This window comes from Anoplopoma fimbria, chromosome 14 (assembly GCF_027596085.1).
Source record: "Anoplopoma fimbria isolate UVic2021 breed Golden Eagle Sablefish chromosome 14, Afim_UVic_2022, whole genome shotgun sequence".
In the NCBI taxonomy this organism is placed as follows: Eukaryota; Metazoa; Chordata; class Actinopteri; order Perciformes; family Anoplopomatidae; genus Anoplopoma; species Anoplopoma fimbria.
This window is the reverse complement of record NC_072462.1, coordinates 10,072,612-10,082,607: the sequence shown is the minus strand read 5'-3', so window position 1 is coordinate 10,082,607 and position 9,996 is coordinate 10,072,612.

Sequence of the window (9,996 nt, the reverse complement as noted above, 5' to 3'; positions counted from 1 at the left end):
ACAGACACAGGGAAATGATGTGATAAATTATGAAATTATGTATTTTTGGCTGCTGCTGGTCAAATGTTGAGTGACAAGGCTATACAAAAGCATTTATTTGCTTTGACTTAATTTGTTTTTTAAATTATGGATATAATAATGAATTCAATTGATTTATAACAAAAAAGTATTTTTTCTTTTTTGTTTCTGCATTTAATAATGCTTCTTTATAGTCCAGCACTCTGTCATCCCACTTTCACTTGTGTGTGCGTGTTCACCAATCAGGAAGTGCCAGCTGGCTTGCATGCTTTTCACACCACAACACCCTTTCAGTAAAACGCACACACCACCACAGCCTTTTGCTTATTGGCAGTCATGTCCCAAAATATACTTTCATTACATTTTAAAAAGTGTTTTTCTAAATGCAATATTGAATATGAAATGGGAGAGATGACATGTGAATGTGTTACTTTATGAGGACAAATTAGTTTTAGGGAAGTGAGGGCATTTCATCTGGTCGCTTCTTCAAGGGCTGTTTGAGGCAAGACACACCATAGTTTTTCATTCATCCACTGGTCATTTAGGGGTTTATGTATGTATGTATGTATGTATATATATATATATATATATATATATATATATATATATATATATATATATATATATACACACACATGTACAGTGGGTACGGAAAGTATTCAGACCCCTTTAAATTTTTCACTCTTTGTTTCATTGCAGCCATTTGCTAAAATCGAAAAAGTTCATTTTTTTTCGCATTAATGTACACTCAGCAACCCATCTTGACAGAAAAAAATTATTAATTTATTAAAAAAGAAAAACTGAAATATCACATGGTCATAAGTATTCAGACCCTTTGCTGTGACACTCATATTTAACTCACATGCTGTCCATTTCTTCTGATCCTCCTTGAGATGGTTCTACTCCTTCATTGGAGTCCAGCTGTGTTTAATTAAACTGATTGGACTTGATTAGGAAAGGCACACACCTGTCTATATAAGACCTTACAGCTCACAGTGAACAAACGAGAATCATGAGGTCGAAGGAACTGCCCAAGGAGCTCAGAGACAGAATTGTGGCAAGGCACAGATCTGGCCAAGGTTACAAAAGAATGTCTGCAGCACTCAAGGTTCCTAAGAGCACAGTGGCCTCCATAATCCTTAAATGGAAGAAGTATGGGATGACCAGAACTCTTCCTAGACCTGGCCGTCCAGCCAAACTGAGCAATCGTGGGAGAAGAGCCTTGGTGAGAGAGGTAAAGAAGAACCCAAAGATCACTGTGGCTGAGCTCCAGAGATGCAGTAGGGAGATGGGAGAAAGTTCCACAAAGTCAACTATCACTGCATCCCTCCACCAGTCGGGGCTTTATGGCAGAGTGGCCCGACGGAAGCCTCTCCTCAGTGCAAGACATATGAAAGCCCGCATAGAGTTTGCCAAAAAACACATGGAGGACTCCCAAACTATGAGAAATAAGATTCTCTGGTCTGGTGAGACCAAGATTGAACTTTTTGGCGTTAATTCTAAGCGGTATGTGTGGAGAAAACCAGGCACTGCCCAATACAATCCCAACAGTGAAACATGGTGGTGGCAGCATCATGCTATGGGGGTGTTTTTCAGCTGCAGGGACAGGACGACTGGTTGCAATTGAAGGAAAGATGAATGCGGCCAAGTACAGAGATATCCTGGAAGAAAACCTCCTCCAGAGTGCTCAGGACCTCAGACTGGGCCGAAGGTTCACCTTCCAACAAGACAATGACCCGAAGCACACAGCTAAAATAACAAAGGAGTGGCTTCGGAACAAGTCTATGACCATTCTTGACTGGCCCAGCCAGAGCCCTGACCTAAACCCAATTGAGCATCTCTGGAGAGACCTGAAAATGGCTGTCCACCAACGTTCACCATCCAACCTGACAGAACTGGAGAGGATCTGCAAGGAAGAATGGCAGAGGATCCCCAAATCCAGGTGTGAGAAACTTGTTGCATCATTCCCAAGAAGACTCATGGCTGTACTAGCTCAAAAGGGTGCTTCTACTCAATACTGAGCAAAGGGTCTGAATACTTATGACCATGTGATATTTCAGTTTTTTGTTTTTTTTATAAATTTGCAAAAATTTCTACATTTCTGTTTTTTTCTGTCAAGATGGGTTGCTGAGTGTACATTAATGAGAAAAAAAAATGAAATTCGTCAATTTTAGCAAATGGCTGCAATGAAACAAAGGGTGAAAAATTTAAAGGGGTCTGAATACTTTCCGTACCCACTGTATATATGTATATCTATGTGCAGGGGAAACAGGCTGTGAATGGGTTTGGTATTGTCTTTAAAGTTATAAAAACAATCCCATACATAATGGCTGAGACACTGTAATTGACTCAGATATTGTATACAATACAAAGCCCGTTCAAATTACAAAAAGGCTTTGTAGTTTTCAAATGCTTCAGAATTTTTTTTATCTGACAGCAAAACCTCCATGTTTTAGTATTTTAATCATCTCTACTATTATATTTAAAGAAAATAATAAAACATAACGTAAAGAATTATTTAAAAAAATTGATCAAGTATCATTTCCTTGAGCTTACGTCAGCGATCTGCATCACAGTGTCAGAGTCAAAGTGGAAAGAGAGACAGCAGCCCGTCTACAACACAGCATGGCACAGATTGTGCAATGTTGTGACATTTGGAGTTAAACAGGCGACGTAGAGATTGTAGCTCATCTTCAAGGTGAGGCGGTTCAGGTTTTTTTGGAGTTGATGCACTGAGGAATGGAAAATCTCACCATATGTGTACTTTACACTTTGTGGTCTCTGTACTGAAACCTCACTGCTCATGCATGTCTTCACAATGAAGGTTCACTTCCTCGCCTGTTGTCAATTGAAATGACACCTTCATGAGTGTCTTTTGAAAAAAAATTTGTAGTATTTTATATATATATATATATATATATATATATATGGACAGTATTTACTATATACAGACACATTCAAGTACATTCTATATGCATGAATGTGTATACACGCTCATATACTCATGTATACTTACTTAGGCACACACACCGACACATTCTCACTTCCAGCCCTGACACTTGGTCAGTGATACTGAGCTTCACATTTTGACACTCTAGGTTCCCCTCACGCATGTCTTCACAATGAAGGTTCACTTCCTCGCCTGTTGTCAATTGAAATGACACCTTCATGAGTGTCTTTTGAAAAAAATTTGTGGTATTTATATATATAATATATATATTATATATATATATATATATATATATATATATATATATATATATATATATATATATATATAAGGGGTCAAAAAAACTTGTTTAGACCTGCAGTTTATACGTATGTTAAATAAGATAAGATAAGATAAAATAAGATAATCCTTTATTAGTCCCACAGCCGGGAAATTTACAGGATTACAGCAGCATAGAGAGTATAGTATAATATGATGAACATTGGATCCCCATCACATGCAAAATCCATCTTGGCTAGTTTTACTTAGCAAAAGTTGGACTGATGAGTTTTTGTTCAGATGTAATTTTTGTTAGAATTGTATTAAGAGAAATTATTCTGCTGGAAGATTAACCCTTAACTTTTAATCCATATGGCTCCACCTAATGGAACAACACAACTTTCTCATTCAATAGGAAAACTATCTTCAATCAATCAACCTGGTATGGAAAAAAAACGTTATGGATACTTGTGTTGTGAGCCAGAGCCAGTCTTGTGCTGCTATAAAGAAAAAAATAAATAACCATGCAGCCAATTTGTAGTGAAATATTTTAATTTGATAAAACAGATATAAGCATGCTTAACAGAGTTTAGCTAGAGCAGAACGGTTATGCAAAGAGAACATTTGTTCTTTCAATTAGGTTCAAACTATATCCGTCTGTGCGAGTCCCAGTTCTCTATTTCTTTTCTTCCAAGTTCCTGTTTTCTATGTCGTCAAAGTCGTGTGACTTTAATGTTACAAAAATATATATATAAATAAATAAATAAGAAGAGAAAAACTTTTTAAGTCATTCCAAAAAATGACCATTAAAAAAAATGGCAAAACTGCATTGTGGATTATGATAAGAGGTAAACATAGTTCATTGGGGATTACTTTTGCTTTGAAAAAAGGAGTTTCTGATGAGTCTGCAAAGGGAAGAGGTCATGTGGTGGATGGGTTTAAAGAACACAGGGCACACAGGACTTTTACCACAGAGACTGCATGTACCGTTTGAACCACGTACTCATGTTGCCTAAACATAACCAAGCATGTTTTCAAACTGTTTAAAACTGTGAACTTTCCATCCAGAAGAAATTACGTTTCCCTCAAAACATAATTTAGAGTGCAGTTTAGTCGTATGGGAACGTCATTTTGAGGACAGGGTCGTTTATTCTCAACCCATTTTTTATTTCATAATCTGACTTTAACACTTTCACTCTAAAACTTAAAAAGTCAGTTTACCAATTAATTTCCATGTAATCATAAAACATGAAGCAGAGAACATAAAAGTTGACAAGTTGCCCCCCCTGCTGGGGCTTATAAAACATTTGAATGAAAAGAGACTCAAACAAAATGGTAATATGTATGAGAAAATTAAAATGGACAAATGACAAAAAAGATCAGTTTGACTTTTAATATTTTATTGCATTCACTCTTTCGTTTTACAGACAGTTCTTGACAATAACTGCACTGATGTCATCGGGCATGTGCAAAAGGATCAATGAATGTAGTAAATACCTACAGGATGGCTGATATTAATGACCATACATTGCACTGAATGGTTTCACAATTAAAAATGCTAAACATGTACCTCTGATTAAAAGCACCATTTATCCTCTTTGTTGAAGCCCTCTTAAATGTTGACACACCAAGGTCAATTTATATATATATATAATTAGGGTGATTAATGTGAAAAAGCAAAAAAAAGAGAACACAAGTGAGTAAAGAATTAAAAGGGTAAAATGATAAAAAAAAAAAAAAAAAAAAAAAAAAAAACACGCAAATTGTCTCTAATAGAGAATAATAAGAAGAACCTCCCATGTGCTATATATATATATATATATATATATATATATATATATATATATATATATATATATATATATATATATATATATATATATATATATATATATATATATATATATAGCTTGTTTGTGCGACATGCGTTTGCAGGTCTCCCTTCAGGTGATGATCATTGTGGACACGGATGTCCGGCTATATACTCATTATTTCCGCCGCATTACCCCCGCCTTCCTTTTAATTCCTCCACCGCATTGGCCCAACTGCAGAGCAGAGGTGGACTCGTTTCTACTCTCCATCTCCGCCGTCACTGTTAAATAAATGAGATCTGGTGGATGTTGTCAGAATGACTCTGTCAGCATGCCGTGGTTAAATGACTCGGTCATACACTCACCCTCTTCACTGCGGGTCTATTTATTCCAGCCAGTCGCTGTCTGTCATCCCATTGTTGGTATCCTGTCGCCTCAGAACTTGAACAGCATTTAAGAGTCTAACTGTGGTCTTCTAATCGGCTCAGCAGTAGCGTCCCATCATCTCTCAGGTGACATGTTTACACAGAACAGAGAGTGGGTGCTTCCGTTCCATAGCTGCTGGATCCTTGGGTCACTTCCTATTGCTCCATAACCGTAACAAACGTAATAAGTAAATATTAGAGTAAAAAACGAGGTTCTCTCATCTTGTGAGGAAAGAGCCTGGAAGACGTTCAAATCAGGGAGAAAAAATTATAAAATAAATTCCCACAATGTTCCATAATAATTTTTGACGTTGTCATGGTAATGTAATATGTTGCAGCTCTTTGAAATATATCATCAATGGTTTCAATTTTAAATTAGGCCCAAGTACTGTCTCTTTTCATTATTATATTAAAAAAAATTGTGATTATGCATTAATTATAACTTGGTCAAAAAAGATAAGTAGCAAACGTATTATAAAATATCAAATTGAACATGAACGTAGCCTAATTCATTATGCATTAAACACATATCACCAGCAGGTGGTGCTGCTGCTACTTAAGCAGTTAATTCCTACAAACAGAGGCAGCTGGGCTCCACTCTGTAGGCCAGGGGTCTCAAACTCAATTTGGCTTGGGGCCACTGCTGGTATTGTCGTCTCATAGGAGGGCCACTTCAACGTTCAAGCACTACAAGAAAGCGCAATATTTTTGAAAATTTACTTTTTTATTTCCATGTTTTTAATAACTTATTGAAACATTGCACTGAACCAACACATACAATCCCTGAATACATTTGTGCTTTATTCTATTTCTTGCCAGAGACCTGGCAGCGCTTCTGCTCACACAGCTGAGCAACATTTGCCCTGATCAAGGTTACAGTAGAAACTCTGAGTACAGCTTCAACATGGGCATCACTAAGTACTTGCATTTATTAAAGTTCATAGTCAAGAAAAGTTTTTCACACAGATACGTGCTTCCAAAAAGGCACATTACCCGACTGAACATTTTTGACAGCTCAGGGAAGGATGGAAGTAATTCTCTCATGAATTGTCCAGTCATGTCTGCTTTTCCCTGTGCCTCTCTGAATTTAGCTTTTAGATCGCTGTTGCACTGCAAGTCAATAAGTTCCATTTGCAACATACTTGGGACACTCTCCACATCAGCTGAGAAGGGGTCAGCAAACAGCTGGAAAGTGTCACAGCATGCCTTGAAGTCAGCAAAACGTTGATCAAACTCCTGCAGAAGGTTTTCACTAGCACAGGCATATTCACCACCACTGAAGGCTGTGCCCTCCTCCACAAGAGACCTGCATGTTGTGAAATGGCTGAGATATTTTACAGAAAGCTGAGTTTTCCACAATTTCAGTTTAGCGGAGAAGGCTTTCACATTTTCATAAGCTGCAGTGATAAGCTGACCAGGGCCCTGGAGCTTCAGGTTAAGGATGTTCAGCTCCTGTGTTAAGTCCACTAGGAATGCAAGGTCCATAACCCACCCTGGATCATCAGGTTCAGGAACATCCATTCTGTCATCTTCCATGAATTTCTTCACTTCTGCTCTTAAGTCAAAAAATCTCTTCAGGACACTACTAAATGATGTACTTTTACTAAAGTAAAGTACATCACCATATGTTGTAAAAAGGCCCTGAACTGGCGGTGCTGTAAACTCCTGGACCTGATGTAACTGATACATCTCAGGACAGCAGACATGACCTGCTGCACAGTGCCTGTTGGTGTACGATGCAGTGCAGAACGACTGCTGGATCTGCATTTTCCTCTAACTGTCTCTGAACCAGCGCTACCAGTCGGTCATAGACGGGGCTCCATCCGTGGTAATGCCCACCAGTCTGTTCACAGCTCCTGAAATATATCCTGTCTGTGGTGCGGCCGTGCATTGGACACAAACTCAGCAGCTCTTCTGCTTTATCGGGGACTGTTACTGCCGACGGACAGGTGTCGGTATGTGACTGCAGACCACATTAGGCTACATTATTTTCTTACTTTTCTTTTATCTCGCCGCGTACGCATCACTTTGATGTATTTTGTCAGAGAGAGACATATAAATACACGTATAATGTCCCGCTGGGCAGCAACTTAAAAAACTTTTTTTTGGAGGTCTTGTGAACGCAGCGCTGGGACGAATGTCCGCGTTTAATAGAAACGAGGCAGCCAGGCAGCACGGAGAGAACTCTCCATGGCAACGCTGCTGTAACTCTCCATGGCAACGCTGCTGTAACTGTCACTCATTGAGAATGTTTCTCTGCTTGCATCAAGCCCGGTCGATGTCCCGCCCCCGAGAGCCATATACCCCACCGTGATTGGTAGGTTCGTTCAGCTCCGCACACAACACTGTAAAGTGCCATTCATATAAAACTCGCGGGCCGCACTAACATTAAACTTTCATATTAAGGTGGGGGCCACAAAATATCGTCTAGCGGGCCGCAATTGGCCCGCGGGCCGCGAGTTTGAGACCCCTGCTGTAGGCTTTGATTTTCCTTCACTTCGTTCCAGATCGCACACGTCAAACCGACCACAAATCTCCACACACATTGTAACCTTTCGAGTTTAATTTAAATGCCCATTCAACCATGAATAACAGCTGAGATGTAACTTTATTTTTTCAGGATCAGGGCACAAAAAAAACATGCAAACATTAAAAGGTCCATCAAAACTGAGGGCAATAAAAGCTTTAAAAGGGATAGTTCTCTCTCTTTGGTTGTAAATCATGAAAAAAACATACTTTTCCTCTTACCTGTAGTGCTATTTATCAAATAGAATCTTTTTGTGTGTTACCTTTCGTTTTGGAGCTATCGGCGCTGGAGATGTATGCCTTCTCTCCAATACAACAGGACCTGTTGTGAACAGTTTTGTAGGAACTTTGGTTGTAAGAAAATTGTTCCATGCAAATACTGACAAGTTCTGAGGATTATCTTTAGTATCCGGGTCATGATATCTGGAAAGAGCCATGCAGTTTAGTTTAAAAAAATCGTTTGGTGCTTTGACCACAAGCCAAGTGCCATATAGTCCCACTATATTGGAGAGAAGGCTGACATCTCTGCGATGAATATCTCCAAAACTAGGCAACTCAAACCAAAACTATCTAGATTGATAAATAGCACTACAGGTAAGAGGGGGAAAAAAAGTTTGACTTTTGAGTGAACTGTCTTTACTTAAAATTTGAATTCGACAAAGTGCACATTGTCCTGAGTAAGATAATAATTACAACAAAAACCTATATATTGCTACTGAAAGTGCTGAGGTTTGGTGACTTTATACGTGTGATTTTGTGTTAAATGAGGTGTGTATGAGTGTGGTTATACATATCAATAGTTCCTTCATTTTGTTTTGCAAAACAAGATTAATACTGATGCCATACAGTACTAAATCATCAGCAGACAATACAAATATACAATACTATTCATGATCACCACCCAAACATGCGAGTGAACATCACATAACAGGCAGGACTGGGGTCATACAAGGCCTTAGGAAACACATTGGTAGTGGAAAAAACTTATGTTTGTAATATTATAATTTGATATTAGTGATCGCCTTTATAAAACATCAATAGATGGTCTGTTTCCGTCTAAATCAGACAATCATCCTAAATAAAATTTAAAAAGCAGGGTCTCCAATGTTATATACCTGTTGTTCTGCTTCTTCTTCGGGCGAACTGCAACCGGGTGGAACATTATCGCTGCTAACTGTGGTGTTACAGCATAATTATACCCTTGTTTTCAGTCCTGTGTCAGTAGGTAGGACTGTTTAAAAAGAATGTTGTATTGTCCATGTGTTTAATCTGCTACACTCCAGTTTGTTACTTACAGTAATAAAACATGATGCACAGTCTCCATTTGATCCAGGCACAACACTTTGTGCCTGGATGCTTAACAATAAGGTGTGCCCAGGTAAAGAAAAAGGACACTGAAGTTCACTTACTAAGTATACTTAGTATACTCTTATTTTAGATGTACTAACAATGTACTTAGTATACTTATTATTTTATCATAAGTGCTACAAAAGATATATTGAAATACACAAGTGTACCTGACTTTACTATTTTGAGACACCATTAAGATACACATAGTAATCAGAATGTGAAGATAATCATCCTAAATCAATATTAATATCTGGAATCACTTTCAGTTTCACCTAAAATATAATTAAAATACACTTCAAGTTGAAACAAAATTGGAATAAAGTGTATCTCTTTTTAATGTTGATAAGTATATTTTAGTGCATTTTAATGGTATCTCCAAATAGCACATTCAAGTACACTTGAATGTACTTATGTGTATTTTTAGTAGCACTTATGTTATATAATTAGTATACTAGGTATACATTGTTAGTACATCAAAAATAGCACACTTTTAGTACATTAATCATGAGTATACTGAGGATATTTAATTTAGGTCTCATTCATTGTACTTTCTTGAAACCTGGGTAGAGATTAATTTAGTGAAGTATGTTCCAGTCTAACCGTACTAATCCAACAATGTTCTTCCCTGCATTCCCACTTCTTACTGCTACAAATAACT